Source organism: Mesocricetus auratus, unplaced genomic scaffold (genome assembly GCF_017639785.1).
Source record: "Mesocricetus auratus isolate SY011 unplaced genomic scaffold, BCM_Maur_2.0 Super-Scaffold_100676, whole genome shotgun sequence".
In the NCBI taxonomy this organism is placed as follows: Eukaryota; Metazoa; Chordata; class Mammalia; order Rodentia; family Cricetidae; genus Mesocricetus; species Mesocricetus auratus.
The window spans coordinates 174,774,840-174,796,769 of NW_024429266.1; the positions used below are offsets into that span (position 1 = coordinate 174,774,840).

At 49.4% G+C, this 21,930-nt stretch overlaps 1 protein-coding gene across 1 annotated transcript in view; it reads left to right on the forward strand.

Annotated features, from left to right (window-relative positions):
- The first annotated feature begins 19,304 nt into the window (after positions 1-19,304).
- Positions 19,305-21,930, forward strand: part of Hrh1 (histamine receptor H1) — a 91,084-nt gene continuing 88,458 nt past the window's right edge. Inside the window, 1 exon segment of the mRNA XM_021224824.2 lies at positions 19,305-19,391. The gene's annotated coding sequence lies outside the window, so the exon portion shown is untranslated.

Consider the following 21,930-nt stretch of genomic DNA (forward strand, 5'->3'; position numbering starts at 1 on the left):
TGTAGGGCATTTTCTTGATTGATGATTGATGTGGTGGGAAGGCCCATCCCACTATGGGTGGGATCACCCCTGGACAGTCCTGGGCTACATAAGAGAGCAGGCTGAGCAAAACGTAGGAGGCAATCCAATAAGCAGTGTTCCTCCATGACAGTTTTTTGTTCCAGTCTCCAGGTTCCTGCCTGGAGTTCCTGCCCAGACTTCCCTCAGGGTGGACTGTGACCTGGGATGTATAGACCAAGTGAACCCTTTCTTCTCAAGTTACTTTTAGTCAAAGTGTTTATCATTGCACTAGGAAGTAAACTAGGAGATTGATCAAATATTGTTATGTGGTACATGGCTGTGAATAGAATTTAAAATGGTGGGACTGGCCAAGAGAAAAGTATTAAGGAGTTGAGCACTGGGTCACCCAACATTGAGAGGTTGAGGAGAGGAGAGAACAAGAAACACCAGCTAGGGAGGTTGGGCTGTTAAAACAGAAGGAAAAGGAGGAGACACTGGTGTCCTGAAACCAGCAGAGAGGGAAGTGCTCGATGTTGCTGAGTAAGGGCTGAGAAGTGATGATGGATCTTGCCATCTGGTAGCTTCTGGCAGCCTCAACAGAGAGCATTGTTGTTTGAAGGAGAAGTTACTACCTGACTGGCATGAGTTTAAGAAAACTGGGAGCAGGGAATGGAAAAGACTGAGAATGGCGGTTTTCTGGAGAAGTTCTATTGCAAAGGGCACTAGGGTAAGCCTTGACAAATCTCACTTCCTGGCGTGCTAGGGATACTGTAGTTCCTTGTTGTTGCATGGGGGCCATGCCTGCGGTTGGTTTTCACCAGCAGAATGTGGGGAAAACAACAGTGCTGCTTCAAGGTTAGGGCTTAAGAAGATCTAGCAGCATCTCTGCAGTCTTGAAGAGGGCCACCATACTCTAAGCACACTGTAACATGCCATCTGAAAATGTCAACAGCCACAGCTGAACTCCAGACACTGGCCAGCGCCTGCCTGGCCCAGTAGAGCCCCAGAAGGCCATACCCCCACTGACAGCACATGAATCAGGATAGTCACACAGCTGAACCCTGCCAGACCACAACACTGGAGGCAGAATAAAGCCATTATTACAGGTTCAACAGTAATGACCCCAAACAGAGATATGGAGGAGGATTTGGGAAGGTCTTTGTCCAAAGGATGTTCATTGGTGTACGTTTAAAGCTTCAAGCAATGTGTGCTTGCTAAGAATGACCCATAGGTTTAAAATTTTTTAAAAATGCTGGAGAGAGAGAAAGAGAGGGAGAGAAGGAGGGAGGGAGGGAGGGACGGAGGGAGGGAGGGAGGGAGGAGGGAGGGAGGGAGGGAGGGAGGGAAGGAAGGAGAGCGAGAGAGGAGTGATGGGAAGGGTGGGGTAGGTGTAAGGCTCAGGTATAGATGCACAAACACACGGTCAGTTCTCCTCTGGAAATGGGTATGAGGCAGAGTACATTATAAGATGGAGGGGGCTTTGTCTGCTTCTTGTTGTTGCTGTAACTGAACACTGGACGCTATGCAGTTTATAAAGAATAAAAGTTGTTTGGGGCATGGTTTTGGAGACTGGGAAGTCCAATATCAAAGTACCAGCATGGGGTAAAGTCCTTCTTCCTTTGTAGAGCCTGGTGAAAGTAGCTCAAGTCTTTCTAACAAAGTCACAGATGCTGTCACAGAGGCATGACCTCATGACCTCATTGGTGCCATCCTGGGGCCCTTCTCCTCATGTCCTCATCTTAGTACCTTTCAAAGGTTCCGCTTCCTAATTCTCTGAAAGTCTGCTTTTGAGGACTATGTTTTCTTAATTCCAAAGCAGGGAATTCAGGGGACACATTAAAGGCAGAGTGGCAGGCATTCCTTGGAGTCCAGAAACATTCACTTCCATTTCCTGGAAGTAAGAAATAGTGGGTGAGGCCTAGAGAAACAGCATTCAGGTTGCAGCAGCAGAGGTGTGTGTGTGTGTGTATGTGTGTATGTGTGGGGGAAGGTGTGTGTGTGTGTGTATGTGTGTATGTGGGGGGGAGGGTGTGTGTGTATGTGTGTATGTGTGTGGGGGGAGAGGGTGTGTGTGTGTATGTGTGTGGGGGGAGAGGGTGTGTGTGTATGTGTGTGGGAGGAGGGTGTGTGTATGTGTGTGGGGGGAGAGGGTGTGTGTGTATGTGTGTGGGAGGAGGGTGTGTGTGTGTATGTGTATGGGGGAGAGGGTGTGTGTGTATGTGTGTGGGAGGAGGGCGTGTGTGTGTGTGTGTGTGTGTGTGTGTGTGTGTATGTGTGTGTGTTCACACACCAGAGCTGGAGAAATAGCATGGGGGATTCTTGAAACATTCAAGGTTATGAATCTTAAGTGAACCTGGGTGGTTTTGAGAAAGCTAATGGGAAAAAAAAGCTTAAACAAAACAAAACATACTCTCTCAGCCTGGAGAGGGAGGGCCTAGGCCCTGACTTGAACGAAATGACAGACTCTGGATATCCCCCATGGAGGGCCTCACCCTCCCTAGGGAACGGAGTGGGGATTGGGTTGGGGGACAGGGGGGACTAGCGGGGGGGGGGGGGGGTAGGGGAGAAGGGGAGTGAGAGGGAGCTGGGATTGACATGTGAAGCAAGCTTGTCTCTAATTTAAATTAAAAAATAAAAAAACAAAACATATAAACAAACAAAATAAGAAAAAATATGGCTTATTTTCAGCTATAGGCAAGCACAGGGCGTGAGGGACAAGGTTATGAAAGAGAGATGTGACCAGAGATGTGGTTTTACCAAGCAAGCCCAAAAGCAGAAGTGAGATGTGAAATGATAAAGACCCAAGAAAAAACGTAACATTTATTAAAAACTTAAAATGGGAGTGGGGGTGGATGAAATTATAGTATTGGCCACAAAAGCCAGGGAGAGAGAGGGAAAGAAAAGATAAGGAAACAGCCATGTTTTAAACAAGTGTTGTCATGCAATGGTCCTTCAGCATGGAGATGCTTCAGGGAGCAGGGCACCAGGAGCTGGAGCTGGAGGTGGCGGCTGGAACACCCACCTCACCAGCTCATGTTTTAATTTGATCTCAGTTCTGCCTGCCTCTCCCTGTGTCCTCCTTGCTTCCCCTGGAGGTCAGCAAGCCACCCACTTGTCGAACTCCAGGTCACGAATTCCTTCTTTCTAGAACCTTCTTAGTAGCCAAATCGCAGTGGCCAGAAGGGCTCGTTCCCAGCATTTTGGCAGCAAGAAGCCCAGGCTTTGGCTTGCAGACAGAGAAAACACAGAGTGACCACACAGCCTGCACTGCAGTAACCCTGTGACCTAAGGTATGCCTGACAGCCCTCTTCTCGACTTGCCTCTCAACAGTGTCACCAGCAGAGGCTGAATTCAGCTCCCCTGACTATTCTCACTTTTTTTTTTTTTTTTTGCTTTCTTTTGCCTTTTGGAGACAGAGTCTTACTTAGCCCAGGCTGGCCTTGAACTTGCTTTGTACAAAAAGATGATTTTTTTTTTTTGGTTTTACGAGACAGGGTTTCTCTGTTTTGGAGGCTGTCAATCCAGCCTGGCCTCGAACTCACAGAGATCCGCCTGCCTCTGCCTCCCGAGTGCTGGGATTAAAGGCATGCACCACCAATGCCCGGCCAAAAAGATGATTTCTAACTACTGACTCCCTCCTACCTCTACTACCCAACTGCTGGGATTGCAGTCATGCCCTTCCATACCTAAAAGTCTTTCTCAGAATTTGAACTTGCGAATCCTGTGACAGTCCAAGCAGGTCAGCTGAATTTGCTTCTAAGCCCTCAGGGCAGTGGTTCTCACCCTTTCTAATCCTGTGACTCTTTAATACAGTTCCTCATGTTGTGGTGACCCCAACCATAAAATTGTCTTGTTGTTGCTTCATAGCTGTAACTTTGCTATGGTTGTGGATTGTCATGTAAATATCTGATATGCAGAATGTCAGATATGTGACCCCCTATGAAAGGGTTGCTTATCCCCAAGGGATTTGGACCCATAGGTTGGGAACCACTGCTTTAGGGAGAGACTCAGGTTCACATCCTGGGAGCCTGTCCTAGACACACCTTCTGAAATGACTTGGGTGCATATCCAAGCCTGTAACTGCACAGTGGTAATCCAGGCTCCATCCTCTGTCACCCCCCAGTCACTACCCCCAAGCACCTGCCTGTCTGCTTGATGCTAAGCCCGTTACTGCCTTGTGGTGCAGACGGTCATATCCTTACCTCCACTGAGAGTCCAAGGTGCCTGTTCAGCTTAAAAAGTGGGAGCAGTGGGGAAAGTGAGAGAAAGCTCAGCCAGCCAGGTATATCGGCTCCAGACGGAGGAGAGACTCTACTGTGGCATGGGACAGCTAGCATCTGTACTGGTTTGCATTCTATTGGTGTGAGAAAGACCATGACCAAAACTACATGGGAAGGAAAGGGTTTATTTCAGTTTACGGTTGTAGTCTGTCATAAAGAGAAGTCAGGGAGGGAAACTCAAGGCGAACCACAGGGTAGGAACTGAAGCAGAGGCCACTGAGGGATGCTGCTGCTGACTGGCTTGTTCCACATGGCTTGTTCAGCCTGCTTTCTATTATTATTATTATTATTATTATTATTATTAATTTGTTTAATTTAAATTAGAAACAAACTTGCTTCACATGTCAATCCCAGCTCCCTCTCCTCCTCCCCCACCCCATACCCCCTCTGCTCCTCAGAGGGTGAGGCCTTCCATGGGGGATCTTCAAAGTCTGCCATATCATCCCGAGCAGAGTCTAGGCCCTCCCCCAATGTGTCCAGACTGACAGAGCATCCATCCATGTGGAATGGGCTACCAAAGTCCACTGGTATACCAGGGATAAATACTGATCTACTATCCGAGGCCCCATAGATTGCTGAAGCCTCCTCACTGACACCATGTTCAGGGGGTCTGGATCAGTCCAATGCTGGCCTCTCAGTCACCAGTCTGGGGTCCATGAGCAAATGCCTCCACAGATGCCTCTGTGGTTTTCACCAACCTGGTCTTGACTCCTTTGCTCATCACTCCTCCCTCTCTACAACTAGTTCCATGAGTCCAGTTCAGTGTTTATCTGTGGATGTCTTCCTCTGCTTCCATTAGCCACTGGATAAAGTCTCTAGGATGGCATCTAAAGTAGTCATCATTCTCATTATTGGGGAAGGGCATTTAAGGTAGCCTCATAGCCAGTTGGTGTCATCCTTGTAGATCTCTGAAAATCTCACTAGTGACAGATCTCTCCTCAAGCCTATAATGGCTCCCTCTATTATGGTATCTCTCATCCTTCTCTCCTCTATTCTTCCCCTGACTCAACCTTTCTGCTCCCCCATGTCCTCCTCTCCCCCTATCTTTCTCCCAGCTTCCTGTCCCTGCTTTCTCCCATGCTCCCAATCCCCTCAGGAGACCCCATGCCATTCCCCTTCTCTGGGTAACATTCAGCCTGCTTTCTTATAGCACCCGTGACCACCAGCCCGGGGGTGGCCCAGCCCCTCCCAGATCAATCATTAGCCAAGAAAATGCCTCCACAGACTTTCCTACCGGCCAGTCTGGTGGAAGCATTTTCTCAGTTGAGGTCCCCTCTTCCCAGGTGAGTCTAACTTGTGTCAGGTTAACAACAAGCTAATCAACACAGCATCCATGTGAGTTCATGCTCTTGACATGACTATGAAGTTGTCAGTCTCTCCATGAAGGGCTGTTCATTTCAGAAAAGTCATGTTCTTGTGCAAAGTGAGGAGGAGATTCTGGGAATCAGCCTGGTGACAGTCACAGAGCCAGTGAACCTGACCTGAGTAGGTGGTGGGTGGAAAGGGAGGGGTGCTGGCTGGCAGCACTGGCTGGATGGGGGCGTGGTGAGGGAGGCGTTCAAGTATTACTGCAGTGCTTCTGGCTTCTGCAACTGTCTGAATGATAGCTGGTATCATTCAGAAGGACCAGTGGGGTCCCATTGTCTTCAGAGTCTGGTCCCCTGGCCTGGGAACAGTGGGCTAGACTGACATCTTGGGTGAGGCTTCTCTTCTGCTTCCATGGAAGGAGAGTGTCTGGAATACTGCATTAGGGTTCCTGCCACTCAAAAGTTGCTGTGCAGGCTGTTCCCACTTCCCTGTGGTGAAGGAGAGAATAGCAGTCCTCACGGAACTTAAGGAACTACGTGCAGATCTAGCAGCCAGCACTTCTAAGGAACCCGTACAATTCAGGGTTCAAAAGACAACTCAGACATGGGCAAAAGGTAGAAATCAATGCATTAAAAAAAAACAGAAGTGCTATGGTGGTTGGTAAGCATATGGAAGTGCCCAAGATGATTAGTTATTATGACAATATGACTCAAACCACAACGGAGAAGGTCACTCCACACCCACTAGAAGGCTAAGTAAGGAAGATGGATGTCTTAGTCACTGTTCTATTGCTGTGAAGAGATACCATGGCCAAGGCAACTCTTTAAAGAAAGCATGTCATTGGGGGCTTGCTTACAGTTTCAGAGGCTTAGTCCATTGCCATTACGGCAGAGAACATGGCAGCAAGCAGGCATGGTGCTGGAGACCTTGTTGAGGGCTGCATTGTGACCCATGGTCCAAGGGAGAGGAAGTGGTCCGACTGGTATGGACTTTTGAAACCTCAAAGCCCATCCCCACACTTCCTCTGACAAGGGCACATCTAATCCAACAAGGTCACACCTCCTAATCATTCCAATCCTTCTCAAATAGTCCCACTGTCTGATGACTATTCAAATAGATGAGCCTATAGGGACCAGTTTTTTTCTCAATATATGTTTTTATTTAAATTAGAAACGTGAATGTTTCACATGTCAGTCCCCGCTCCCTCTCCCACCCCTCCTCCCTCCAGCCCCCCACCCAATCCCTACATCATTCCCCAGGAAGGGTGAGGCCCTCCTTGGGGGATCTCTAAAGTCTGTCATTTCATCCAGGACAGGACCTAGACCCTTCCCCATGTGTCCAGGCTGAGAGAGCATCCCTCTATTTGGAATGGGCTTCCAAAGCTCATTCATAAACCATGGTAAACACTGATCTTCTACCCAAGGCCCCAGTGATTTCTGTGGCCTCCTCCCTGGCACTACATTCATGGAGTCTGGATCATTCCCCTGTTGGCCTCTCAGTCATCAGTCTGGGATTCAAGAGCTCCTCCTTATCTGGTCAGCTGTCTTTGTGGGTTTCTTCATCATGGTCATCACTCCTCCATCTCTGTCACTAGGTTCCAGGAGTTCAGTTCAGTGCTTAGCTGTGGGTATCTGTCTCTGCTTCCATCAGTCCTATAGGGACCACTTTTATTCAAACCATCCCCAAAACAAAAACAGATGTTGACAAGGTGTAGAGGAATGAGTACCTTAAGCACTGCTTATAGGGAATATATGACAGACAAACCAACTTCTTTGGAACAGAGTTTGGAGATTCATAAAATTGAACAGAATTACAAGATAACCCAAGCCCTCTCCATCCCCAGCACTACACCCAAAAGGAGGGAGTACAAGTTCACATAAAAGGTTGCCCACATGTCCATATCATTATTTGTAACAACGGTTGGCATACCCCAGAAGGCTATCAGCCAATGAATGTACCCACAAAAGTAGAATATCTGTACAATGGAATGGGGTGCTGATTCCTGATATGGTGGGGGGGCGGGAAACAAGCAAACCGTGGGCACACTGTGTTAAATGAAAGACGCAGTCACGAAACATCACAGACTGGAGGATACTGTCCATACATAAGTGTAGAAAGAGAGATCTGCCCTAATCAGGCATAAGACACAGGGCAGGCAGCATAAGAGTTACAGAATTATTTTGACAGACGTATGGAATTGTTCTACAAATTGAGAGTGGTTATAGTTGCTCAGCAGTGTGACTATACCAAAGCTATTGAATTTTATGCTTAAAAGTATTTTCAATCATAGATTTTAAGTACTGTGGATTTTAGTTCATAAAACTTTATTTTTCTAAGTAATAAAAAAAAGCAGCAATCCCTCTGGGAGGTGCAATCTTGCAGACAAATGGCTAAGAAACAAAGGGCAGGCTAGGGTTTTGACACTTTGGGCTGGTGCCTGTGTGCAGTGAAGTGAACAGCTCGGGTGTTAATAGTGGCTGGAGGTGGGCCATGAAGCTTTCCACCATATCTGAACTTCTGCTAGCCCATCTGACAGAAGAGGATGGTAGACCAAATGGCCTTTGCTGAAGCTAGTGAGACCCCAGTTGTTCCCCAGAGAGAACAGAGAAACTAATGGGAATTTCTTCTCACCAAGGAAAATAAGCCCCGTCTTCCTGATCTGTGCAGAGTTGACTTTGGGCCCAGGCTCAAGGTTCTCTCCAGCACACACCCTGCAGCTGCGGTTTCAACTAACCCTTGGGTCTCTAGCCACACCTCCGCCACACACCCAGCTTATTCATTCTTTCTATTCCAGTAATGTTCACCGTCTGTGCTCCAGCAAGCCCGAGCCCCAGCAACTTCCCCTGCCTCTCTCAGACCCTTTCATGATCATGTTCTCCAAGGCACCCTTCATTCTAAAACTCCACTCCTCACTCACTTCTTATGGTACCACGTCCCCGCTTGGAAGAACCCCACTGTCCCCCCTCTGTCCTGATTTGTAAAATAAAAGAAATATGACTTTTACTGGGTTTTACAGGCTGCATGGCTCTGCCAGAGTCATGCAGCTTTTCCAGCCTCAGTTTCCCCATCATGCAAGAAACTTTTTGTTTGGGGGAATGCAACATAAATATGTCTACTCACCCCCAAATGGGGAACCCCACAACAGGTCAAAGTAATGATTGTATCAAAGTCCAACTTAGTCAACAAATTAATTTTATTGGGGTTACTTACCAGAGCAGAAATGACTCAAAGACAGCTGCATCACCAAAGCCCACTCCAGCATTGGTGACAGTTCACAAGAGCTGGGAACCTGGAGCACATTGAGCAGCTTCAGGCAGCTGAACAGGGTGGGGAGTGTCCTTTCCAGGAGCCTCACTTGGCCTGGGCCTCTTCCAAACAATTGTGCTGTCCTTTGTATTTTCTAGGCAGTTGGGCTGGACTCTGCTTCTTCTATGCAGCTGGGCTTATCTGAGACTCTCAGCAAGCTTTATAGTTTATATACTCTTGGGGAGGGAAGGGCCCAGTGAATCAGCTTCAGGGACTTCCCATAGCTATTTTGAATTGTTTACTTCCTACCTTAAGGAGTTTACCTTCATTTCACCTCCCTTTAGAGCAGCGGTTCTCAGTCCTCCTAATGCCATGACCCTTTAATACAGTTGCTTATGTGGTGGTGACCCTCAACCATAAAATGATACTCATTGCTATTTCATAACTGTAATGTTGCTACTAAGCGGAGTCTCAGTTCCTGAGACCATCAGAAACGTGTTTTCTGGCAGTTATATCTCACAGGTTGAGAACTGCTGTCTTAGACCATCCTCCTGTTTCACCCACCTATCTTATGAAGTCTCCCTCCAGGATGGAAGGTTTAACCTCAGAGCATAACTGTCACCTCTTGGTATTATGACATGCCACATAGCTAAGGGTGTATGGGACTTCCTAAGCGCAGAGAGCATGCTCTGATGGAAGGTTCTCCCACTGTGGGCTGGCCTGTTTCTCTGCAGGAAAGCAAGCATAATCCAAGGCAAGAGCTCTCCAGTATAGTCAGGGGCTCCAAGGGAAGGGCGATGTTTGTTGTCTCTAAGACATTCTCTATCATCCCAGACTATGCATCCAGTTATTCCAAAATTCCTCTCTCCCTCTTGGATTCCTAGAGATATGTTGCCTGCGATCATTTAAAGGAAAAGGATCCCCCAGGATCAAGTTTTCAGTACAATGGAGATTTATTTGTCCCAGAGGGACAGAGGTCAGAGAATAAGAGACAAACACAGGAGATAGAGGATGAAGGAGGAAGGGGAAGGGAACAAGAGAGAGAATGGGTATTTGTCCTGGAGGAGGGACAATGGATTGCCTCTGGATAGAGATGAGATAGACTTGGCCCATAGGCAAATGGCAGCTTATAAAGGTACAAGGGAAAACCCTGCGTTAGGATGAGGTGTTTAATTTTAATTGGGCATGTTAATGAGGTGAGCCAAAGAGGGCTTAGGATTACTGGACTTCAATAATTTGATAACTGGACCTTGGTAGTCAGCCTCAGGAGGAGGAAGTGGCAAAATAAGGGAACAGGCCTTGGTGACCAGCTTTAGGAATGTAATCTCAAGATTTTTAGCAAGGCAAAGGGAATGGGAGAGAAGGACAAGGCCTGCCAGAGCCATGTTCACCACGTACAGATCAGCCAGAGTCCAGGTCATAGGTATCTGAGAGTAACTATAAAAGGCTCAAGCTAGGGCATCCGCAGAGGGAGACTATGCTAATCGAACCCCAGCAGTCCTTACTTATGAAATGGGGATTGCAAATCCTTCTAGAGGTTAGCTGAGAAGCTACATAGGAAGTTCTCTGTAAGTGCCCATGATGAAGATGGGATGCCTGTTACCTTGGCTACCCAGTACATCATGACTCACAGCAGTAATGGTAATGTCTGACCTCTCATAGTTTGGGTAGTTGATATTTCAGAAGCAGCTATGCTAGGCGCTTCTAGTACAGTCTCTCCTGTTTTGCCTTCTGGCTTTTGAAGACTGAAGTTGACTGAGGAGAACTGTTGTAATGGCTCACTCACCTACCCCAACTTGGTGCTAAATGTTGGCAGGAGGCCTTGCTTCATTTCATAGTGGCCCTTTCCATGAAGCTGCTAAGAGTCTTCTGTTTCATGACTCAGAATATAGACATCACATGCTGTCACTCTGAAGTGTTCTTTTGCCACACGGGTCATCCCTATTCACCAGGGGCTCCACAAACACATAAGAAGTAGGAGGGAGGTGAAGGACATTGCACCCTCTTAAAGCTGAGATGCCTCAGGCAAGGCTGGTTTCTTTCATTGCCTGAGACCAGATGGAGAGCCACTGACCACTGGCTTGGCAGGATTTGAAGTAAGGTTGCCTGGCCCAGACTCTGAACTCAACACCATTACCCATGTGATACCCACCATCTTCATGCGAGCAATTGCGTATTCATTTGCTGAGCACCAACAGGAAGGGGCTAGCAGCTACAAGACACGTGGTAACAGAGCCCCAGCCAGCTCCTACCTCCTCTGGCTGCCAGTTCTTTGCTCTTTCATGGTAGAGTCTGGCAAATCGTTTTACAGAAAAAAAAAGTGAGAAGAATTATAGAAAACTAGCTGGCTTTAGAGTTAGAAGCAAACTCTAGCATTGACTTCAGGATACCCTTGGTAAGTCCCTTCCCTTTGCCAGATCTAACTTCTCAGATGTCTCTGAAGACCTGGCATGTGCAAACTGTTCCTTCCATTGCCATTTGTTAGGCACCTGCTATAGATAAAGACAGAGCACCTGCCCAAGAGTCACCTACACTCAGTCAGAGTATAATACTCAGCCAGACCATAGCAATCCAGGAGAAACTGGAAAGCAAAGAGATAGATACAAGGGGCTGTACAAACCCACCAGGTGCTAGAGGAGGCAAGATTAATGGTGACAAGGTGTTTGTGGGCGTGGCTCAGGCCTGAGTTTGCCTGGCAGACAGAATAGATGAGGTGAGACAAGGGTGGAGTGGGCACAGGATCAGATGGCATGGGACCTCATGGTCCTTGGGAGTGTGTGGGCTTACCCATGGGGTTAGCATGAGCGCTGCGAGTGGTGTAGTTGTGGGGTCCTTGTTCTGCTGTATGGAGAGTGGGTTACAAAGGGCAAGGTTATGGTGCTGATAGCTTATTTTTGGTCCAGACTGCCAGATGTCCCAGTGTGGGGAAGCTTATGACTTAGAAAAGAGGAGGAAGGGACATTATCAAGCTGTATCCTGGAACCATCTGCCAGTTTCTGAGCTCACATCCATCCAGCTCTGTAGGAACCTCAAGATGACTGTCAGCAAAAGGCACATCGCTGGCACTCTGCTCTCCCTCCTCCACTCTTCCTCCACTCCCCTTGCCAGGCAAGATTGACCCTCAACATTCCCCCCCTAGTGTCCCCCTTCTTTTCCTGCCTTCCACCTGAAATTCAGCTTTCCCATGCCCAACCAGGTTTTGTCTGGTGTCTTCCAAATGCCACCTCAGAATTATGTTTCTACAAAGCCATTTCATGGGTCCTTAAGCTTGTTCCTCTTACATTCATCATAAAAGCTTTTAAAGAATGTGTTTTGAATTGTGGGAAAGTAAGAACTTAGCATTTTAACCATTTAAGCATATGCTTTACAGCATAGGCACGCCCAGTGTTGCACAGCCATCACCTGCTGCCCACTTCCAGAAGGTTCCCATTCTCCTGTGCAGAGGCTCAGTGACCACATAAAAGCTTTCTAATGGGGTCTGTATTCATTAGCACACTCTCGGTTAAGAGAAAAACCTCAGTCTAAACAGGACTGCTCTAAGACAATGTATCATTTCATGAAAAGTCCTGCTTGGTTCCAGGCTGGATCTAGGCACCAAACAGGAATACCCTGCATATGTCCTTCCATCCTTTGATTTCTGCTTGTTCAAGCGCAGGCTCGCCCTGCCTTGGGTGGCCACTGGTAGTTCCAGGTTTTCCTCCTCTGCTCAGCATACCCTCAGAGAAGACAGGCTTCCCTACCAAGAGCACGTCCCAGGACTGGCTGATTCCCTTTGGTTGCCCCCGAACCGGTCCTTGGGACCAGAAAGCGGGAACATGCTGGTTGGGCCAGGACAGAGTCCTGTGTCCTACAGCCCAATGACCTGAGCAGAGAGCAGAGTGGTTCTCTACAGCACAAACTGGATTCTTCCTCAGGGAAAAGGGAAGCAGGGCCGGAATGGGCAGATGCAATAGACTGCTCACCACTGTAACACTTGCAAATGTCCCTCCCCCTAGTCTTTTCTTAGTAAGTGGCTTGGTAAGAGAGAGAGAGTTGGCAGGAATCTCCTTAGCTGTCCCCTCTCCTGATGTTTAACAGAGCCAGTCCTCAAAGTCTTTCTGATTCTCTTTTCATACCAGCCCCCAACTGTTCCTTGCCTGGCTCCACATGCCCCACCCCCATCTCCTGGGCTATTAAAGGCCCTGTGACCATCTCCTTACCACCTCCAGGGTTAACTTTCCCAAGTTCCAAACTAATCGGCATTCTTGAGAACCTTCCCATGCTTGGGAGGCTCTGTCACATGTCACTTCTGCTTCCATCTGTGGCCTCTCTTACTGCCCGGCCTCTCAGACAAGACTTGAGTTTGGGGAGAGACTCCAGCATCTTAGACAAGTCTCAGAAAAGCAGAATGCAGAGAACAGGCAGTAGCCTTGGCTACACAGAGGAGCCTCCTGTCTCTAGTAGAGTCCTCTGTGCTCCAGCTGCCTCGGAGCTGAGCAGTTTTCCCAGGGGACCTTGAGATGTGTCCTTGAGACTGCTGTAGAGAGAACAAGGGACAACGTAGCAGTGACCTGTGGTGACCTGTGTGGATGGGAACAAAGATGTTTCCACAGATACCAATGTGGTTAGAGACAGCCCCAGGTACTTTCCAGGCTCAGGGACTCCCCATGAGATCCCTAGAATTAGCTGCCTAAGATCAGCCTCCCAGGGAGTGATGGGGTCACTGAAGGCCTGGGGCTGCTTCCCCTAAACTAAGCTGCCACTTTAGCTCCCCTGAGGCTTTGAACAGTGGGCCAGATATGAGTAGAGTCTGAATCTCCATAGGGTCAGTGGCTCCTGACCCAGAGCCTAGCAGAGTAGGAATTGGAGAGACTTTAATCTATACCAACTGTAAAGGCAAGAGAGACATGGGGGAACACCCACTCGGGTAGAGTCCTGTGTTGTATGGTGCTCATGACCCCTCTCAGGACACTGAGCATGCCTATGTGTCCTGCCATCTAAGTAAGCACACAACAACCTGTGTTCACAGAGCCCTCATCTTGTGCAAAGCTATTCTGTCTGTGGAACTGACTCTCATAACCCGTTCTACTTGCAGTGAGCCTGATGCCATCATCTTCCTTTGGGGATGGAGAGGCTTATGTGCAGTCTGGTCCAGTGCTTTTCCCAGGATCCAGCTGGGATTTGGGTGCAGGCCGCTCAACACCATCGCCTATGTTTCTTTTCCTAGCCCTGTGCCCTGCTTCCTGGTGACACCTCTGCATGAAACCCTCTCTCTTGTCTCCTGTCACAGAATTTACACCAAAACTGTGTGCTTAAGAAGGGAGAGGTCTAGTCATCCTAGTGTGATATCTGCTATCCATGTAGAAGGTTTAACCCCAGAACCTTTATACAGAGAGAGAGAGAGAGAGAGAGAGGCAGACAGACACACAGACGCACAGACAGACTTACTTCACACCAACTTTGAAGTAAAAGAATCAGACTTCTGGTATTAGTTAGCTTTCCATCACTGAGCAAACACCTGGGAAGATCAGCTTTTGAGATGAGAAGAAGGTTGCTTTAATTCACAGCTTCCAAGGTCTGTTAAATTATTTGGGGCCTAAACTGAGGCAGAGGCTCTTCTATCATGATGACCAGAAAGCCAAGAAGAGGGAGAGACAATAAAGGAGCAGGGCCTGCTTCCTCCCACTAGGCCCCACCCTCTAGCCCCTCCCCTCAATAGTGTCACTAGCTGGGACGAGAGCTTGAACACTTGAGTCCTTGAGGATGTTCCAGATCTGAATGATAACACTGTCCAGGACCAGGAACTTGAACTGGGTGAGAGCCAACCAAAAAGATGACTTTGATGCTTGAAGGGCAGCTTGCCTCTCTCCACTCTGGTCCTGGAGCATGTGTTTGCTCTCTCAACCCCAGCAAGAAAGAACTCAAGCAAAGAGCCATCTTGTCTAATTTGGGCAGTTTCATAAAAACAACGCTGGGGATCTCTCAGCACCCAGAGTATGCTGTCCTCAAGGAACTGGCTGACTTCAGTTCTAATGGGTGGGGAGCTGAATGGGCGCTCTGCCCAGACCTACCCGTTGTCTACAGCCTGTAGCACGACTTAAGAGCCCAACATAAGTGGCACTCACTTCCTCTGGGTTGGGAAGGTTTTATGAGTTTCCAGTCTCATCTATGCAGGCAGACAACTCCTTCCTTATTAGGGGACTGCAAGTAGTCAAGATTCCAATGATATCCCTTCCCCAATCAGACATGGTTCTGTGACTGACCAACTGAGGCACCCTGGACAAGTCCCTTCCCTTCTGTGGATCTTCCTCGGTTTCCCTATATGAACAGGAAGAAGTTAGCCTAGATTTGGTGAGCCACAGTTCCTGTTTTCCAGAAGAGGAAGGAAGGGAGGAGACTCAGTAGCTGAGCACCCACCAGAGCCAAGTGCTACCCTGACCACACACACACACAACACACACACACACACACACACACACACACACACACACACACACACACACACACACACACACACTGACCCAATCCCAGCAACAGTTCTGGAGGGAGGGGACACCACAACTTTCAGATCCACATTCCACTCATCACACCTGAGTCTGGGAATTCAGCCCTTGCCCTCTTCTAGAACCTAGTAGCTGAAGAGTGACTAACCCCACCACTAGTCCAGCCATCAGCATGTGACTCAGTCTTGGCCAATCAGAACAACTGTTGTGATTTCTGAGCTGGGTATGTGGCTGAGGCCAGGCCAGTGGGTGTTAATCCTGGGAATTTTGCTGGAGTGGTGATTTGTCAATTGGTTATCCCTGCTTCCCTATGGGAAGACTCTGCTTATTAATAAAGCAGACACAGGACAGTGCAGGCTGGGGGCAGGCTCATACTGATGTCTTTGAGCTTCTGGAATGGGCTGTGCTGAATCCAGGCTCATTAGGTAAGCTTTGAGGTTCAAGGACCCTTTACAGCCACACCTGGCCATTATTACTGGTTTCTGTTGCCTGGGGAAAAAAGAGTTGTCACCCAAATTCTGGCTCTGACCTAGGCATCTTTCTCATTTTACCTATAGGGAGGGAGACTGAGGCTCCAAGACACAGAGTAAATGAAGAAGCATGGCAAGGATATTTAATGAATGCTTCCTTTCTTCACTCCAACTGCTACTCTAGGACTCAGTTCCCCTTCTCTCATTTTCTTCCACAAAATACAGAAGCTAGAGCTACCTAGGTTCCAGATCTGGCTGGGTCGGAACTTCTTCTCTGAACTTTTTTATTTTGTTTTGTTTTTCAAGGCAGGGTTTCTCTGTGTAGCTTTGGGGCCTGTCCTGGAACTCAGTCTGTAGACTAGGCTGGCCTTGAACTCACAGAAATCTACCTACCTCTGCCTCCCAAGTGCTAGTATTAAAGGCATGTGCCACCAACTGCCTTTAAAAAAGAATCTTACTGTGTGATCTAGGTTACAATAAACTCAAACCCCTCCTGCCTCTATCTCCCAAGTGCCGTGATTACAGGTGTGTTTATCATACTGAGTTTCTTAGCTGCAAACATGATGAAGACAGAGCCTCCTGAGCAGCTGTGAGAAGTAGGCACATTAACTCAAGTAAAGCTCTCAGGGCAGCGTCTCCACAGGACAGAGGACAGGAGGGCTAGCCTTAGTTTTTCACCTGCTACCTGCTACCTGCCCATTGCTAGTTGGTTGTGTAAGCATTGTGGCTCAGATGGAAAGGTATTCTGGCAATCTGGAGCCAAGGAATACCACAGGTCACAATAAGCTAGCAGTTTATAGTCCTGTTCCAGGAAAGGCTTTCCCAGTTTAACAGCTCTGCACCTGCAGAGGAAGGCTTCCCCAGTGAAGTTGTTACAGTTCTGCTCTGTTTTCCCAGAGTATAACAACTCAGCTCCACCAGGGAAAGGTTTCCTCCAGCAAAAGTGTTACAGCCCTGCTCTGATCAGCTTCTGCTCTGGTGAAAACTTGTTATTTCTTCTCTCTGCTCTATTCTGGTGAAAGAAAGTCTCACCCAAACCTCATTCAAGAGATGTATTAGGAGGGAAGAATCCAGGAGAGAGGCTGCCCCTACCTGTATGGAAGAAGACACAGCAAACTGAATGGGCACAAAGTTTATATAGGGCTTCTTAGGGATGGAGTTTTTCCAGGGAGAAGATTCCTAGGGTGGTGATTGGTCAGATTTCAGTCTCTTGAGCTCAGATTGGCTAGATCTTGTGCTCAGGGATTGGTTGGTTTTCTGCTCAGGAATTGGTTCACTTTCCCTGCTTAGGGATTGTTTGGTTTTCTGTTAAACTGATCAAGGGCAGATTTGGCTCTGGTTACAGGGCCAGAGTGTGTTTCTTTCACTGACCCTTTTTAGCTTTTTGGCTCTAATTTCAGGGTCAGGGCATATTTCTTTCACTGGCTCTGATTCTAGGGCCAAAGTGTGTGTTTCTTTGGCACTGGTTTCAGGGTCAAGATGCATTTCTTTGGTTCTGGCTGCAGGGCCAAGTTGTGTTTCTTTGGCTCTGCTCAAGGTGTGTTTCTTTGGCTGGTCCTTTTCCCCTACAGGTTGACCCCAGATAGACATGATCCAGGTTACAAGACAGTGTGTCAGCCACAAACAACACTCGTGCACGCGCGCGCACACACACACACACACACACACACACACACACACACACACAATCACCAGCGGCTTCAAATAATGCATAACATATTGTTTCTAAAATGCTGATTTTCCTAAAATTTCCCCGGTAGAGCAGGCCTAAATCTGTGTTAGGAAGTGAAACCTCCTTGAGCAGAATTCCAAGTTATCAGGACTTTGCTGACTTTCAGGAAGCAGAGAGCAGAAGGGACCTCACCATTTCCAAGGTCCCCCCCCCTTCTGCATGCCTCACAGCTGTAGAAAGGAAATATCTTGCCTTACAGTTTATAACAGGTGTGTGACCCTAGTCACTCACTCAGTTCCAAAGGGTGCATTAGTCCTACAAAGTGTAAATAATGAGGCCCTGGAGTAGCAATCGGACGTGGGAGGAACTTGCTGCCGATTCCTGTGCTTCTGGCTCTCCTGAGGTACAGGTTAGAGAGGATGAAGGGAGCCACTTTCCTCTGAATCACACCAGTCGGGCAGGGTTGGTACCCAAGCCTGACAGCAGTCCGGAATTCAGTCACATGTCTCTGGGGTTCCTAATGGCATTTCTAATGATTCTGGAGCCCCACCTTGTAGACTGGCACAGACAGGCTCAGGGTCTAGGCTACAGCGGGCTCGTACCAATGATGTCATCCCCGTGTGTGGATGACATCATTGAACTTGCCAACAGCCCCACTAGGATGAAGACTGCCTTGGTCTTGGTCCTTGGGCTCAGGCTAGAAGTGCAGTTCTCTCTATGACCCCATAGAAGCTCTAGAACCTCTCCAGGACTCAGTTTCCTCATCTGTAAATAGAGACAATGACTGTTCCTTTGCTCTCATGTGGTATGAGGTTTAAATAAGGGTGCTGGGAACAGACATGGGCCCACAGGACAAAAAAAAAAAAAAATGGGACTAAGGGCACCATACAAGTCTGGGCCTGCATTCCCAGGAACCCTCACTAGCACAGCAGAATGAGCCCCTTCCAGGGGCCAGGCTGCCATGCCAAGGAGGAGCCCCTCCCTCGGTTGCCCTCCTCTCGCTGTGCATTGCTGTCGGAAGTCATAATTGTACATTAAAAGGGCTTTCCTGGCACGGAAGAAGAAAGGAAAAACGCCCTCTCCCAGCTCAGAAGATGAAAACAGTTCCTCAGGTTCCGCACACTGGAGACCTGTGGACACACACACACACACACACACACACACACACACACACACACACACACACACTCACCATCTCCTCTTCCTAAGTGAAATGGTACAGTGAAAGTTGAACTCTCTTGAATAGCTCAGCTCCAGGCCCTGGGTTCCAGCTTGAGGGTGAGGAGAGAGGGGGGAAAGGAGGGAGGGAGAGAACTCATTCTTCAGGGCCTACAGAGAAACAGAAGGGTGTGCGTTTCTAAATCTTGGGAGTCTGGGCAATCCACGTCTGTCAATGTCACTTTTTTTTTTCTTTGTTTTTCGAGACAGGATTTCTCTGTGTAGCCTCGAGGTTCCTGGAACTCTCTCTGTAGACCAGGCTAGCCTCGAACTCACAGAGATCAGTCTGCCTCTGCCTCCTGAGTGAGGGATTAAAGGTGTGCGCTACCACCATCTGTCTACACTTGATCTCGTGTCATCATCTATCCACCTGTGGTTGAATTTGCGAAGCATCATGTCTGCTCCTCCATATCTGAGTCTGGTCTGTGACTCTGCGTGTCCCCGGGTGCGGTGCGTGTGCAGTGGCAGTTGTGGAGGGCGGTTGCCCGGTTCCCACTCGTCCCTGGCCTCTTGCCAGGCTCAGCGCTCAGGCATGGACTGGGGCGCGGCGGTAGAAGCTGGGCGGGGGAGGGTGCCCTGGGGCTGGTGGTGGGCGGGCCCCTCGGCGGCTCCTCCCCCGTGCCCGCCTCCGCGTGCTCCCGCCACCCCAGCGGCCTCTGCCACCGCACCGAGCAGCCTGACAGCCACCGCCAAACTTTCCCAGGAGCTGGCGCGGGTGAGTCGGAGCGCGGCGCGGGCAGGGGCGGGAACCGGGCGGCGGGCGAGGATGCGCTCAGGCCGGGCTCTGAGCTTCTCACCCGCGCTGGGCGGCGGGGACACCCCGCAGGTGGCCGCACGAGGTGGGCGCGCCGGGTGTCTTGGCGACACTGGCGGCCTGGGTAGGATGGCGGAGCTGTGGCTACTGCGCTTGGACGCAGAAACACCTGTGGCTTCCTCCGGCTTGAGCCAGGCGCGCCGGTCGGCGTGGGCCAGAGGGCCACCTCCGGGTCTCCCCGAGCTTTCTTGAGATCTGACTTGGATGTAAACGGTGAGCCCAGCCCCTCGGTGGAGGTGCGATCTCTGTGCCAAGCTCCGTGCATCAACTGCCTTTCAAATCCTCCCGAACCCCCAGGACCCAGGTACCCACTTTACAGAGCAGGAAACTGAGGCTTGGGGAGGGAAAGTTGTGCTGCAGAGAAGAGCCTTGAGCCTAAACTGGATGAATTCAAGCTACTTATGTAGGTGTATCCCAAACCAGGTGTCTGGGTATGAAAAGCAACTGGACAGTGCTTCCTTCTTTCATAGCTGACTGTACCATCTTCTCCTGGTCGTACCACAGGGGATCCCTTGGGGGAGAAAGGGTGGATGCTGTGGCCAGGATGTGGATTCTGGTGGCAGAGGTCCGAGGAGGCTGCCCTTTCGGGGCGAGGGCTGGGGAAATACCAAATTCTGGGATTTACACTGGATTGCTCTGGAAGCAGAGCACAGAGGCTCTCTCTACAGGAGCCACCTTTGAAGCGCTTGCTAGTCCGGGAGATGGAGGTGCAGGGATGCTCCAGGCAGGGTCGCTGTCCTCCAGCAGGGGGCTCCCACCTCAGACTGAATGGAATTGAGGGAAAAGGCAGTATCCCACTAGAAGATCCCCAGGTTAGGGCACTTGGAGAGTACATTCCCGCATTCCGTTGTTGGGGGGCAGGGAGAGGGAGATCAGGGACCCGAGTGTAGGTGAGGTGTCACTGGAACATGAAGAAGAGGGCAGGTGGGGATCTGACAGGGAGGACTTGAATGCCCCACTCTTGGCTTTATTCCTGGGGACCACCAGCAGCCCTTGGAGACGGAGAAAGAGCACACCAGAGATGGTTATGGATTAGCACAGTTTATACAGCAGTCATGCAAGGCACCATTATTGAGTCATAGGTGGAGACTCAGAGAGGCTAAATAGGTTGCCTAGAGTTGGCCAGCTGGTCTGTGGTGGCTGAGTACCAATCTTGCCTGTATCTTGGACTCTCAGTGAAGCTCAGGTGGCAGATGGAACCTCGGGTCCTTCTGTGCTGTGGCTGGCAGCAGTGAGACAAACAATAGAAGGATGCTAGGCAACAGGGTCCATCCACAGCACCCCTGCTTCTGCCTCCCATTGGTCTCTTTGGGTGGGTCGCTGCCATCGAGTAACTTCTTACAGGAATCCCTGCTCTCCCCATGTCGCTATCCTGCTGAGACTCAGGGCTTGCTGGACCTTCAGTCCATGGCCACCTAGCTGCCCCCAGAGCGCTGCCCCGGTGGAGGGCAGGGTTTACCTGATGCTGTTTTCAAATATGACGAAGACCTGAAAAGTCAGCAGGTAGCTGGGTACCACCCATCTATAATCTCAGAGCTGTGCAGACCAGAGCTGCCTGCCAGGGTCCCTAGCACCCCACACACCCAGAACACTGGGCAGTCTTGGCTTGGAAGGGGTCCACAGCCCCGATTTGAGTGTGATGGGGAGGTAGTTGTATGTGAATTTCTCCTCTGCACACTTTCCTTTCTCTAGTCAAGGAGTGCCTGGCAGAAACACAGTGGCTTTTCCTCAGTTCCAAGGCATGCCAGAGGGGTCATAGGCGCATCTCTGGGTCCACTCACCGTGCTGTCTCTTAGGCGCTATCGCAAGCTGCTTCACCTATTTCTGTTTCCCCGTGTTTTGAATGGAGGTGTTTGTGGTTCCTTCCTCCCTGGGCTGGTGAGAGAATTAACTGTGTTCACATTGACAAGGCACTTCAAAGGTGCCTTGTAATTCACCAGAGTACCATGTAAGTGCAGCTGTTGTCACTGTGACACTCTGACAACCTGGGCACAGCAAGCCTGTAGGCTCCTGGCCACTGCAAGACACTTGCTACTTTGGTTTTATTTTGTGATGCTGGGAATCCAGCCCAGAGCCTTGTTCATGCTAGGCAAACTCTTGACCACTGAACATCTCCAGATCCAAGGACCCCCCACCCCCAACCCCCTCTCACCTACAAAGTGGGGAAGATCTAGTTAGATGTTACATACCTTAAAAGTCTTCCTACAGCCTCTAACTTTAACAGGCAGAAGACTAATCACCCAGCCAGCCCTGCACCAGGTCTTTGGGAAGCTTCAGGCATTGCCGCCATTGTCACTGCTACCCCGACCTGTCTCCTTCACCTTGCAGCCTGAGCTTTATGCTCTTGTCTAGTTTGGATCCAGGGAAACTTTCAAGCAGATGTTTTCCAAAAGGAAGTGGCCAGGCTAGGAGGGACTTTGAGAGTCTTGGGTTGGAGGGC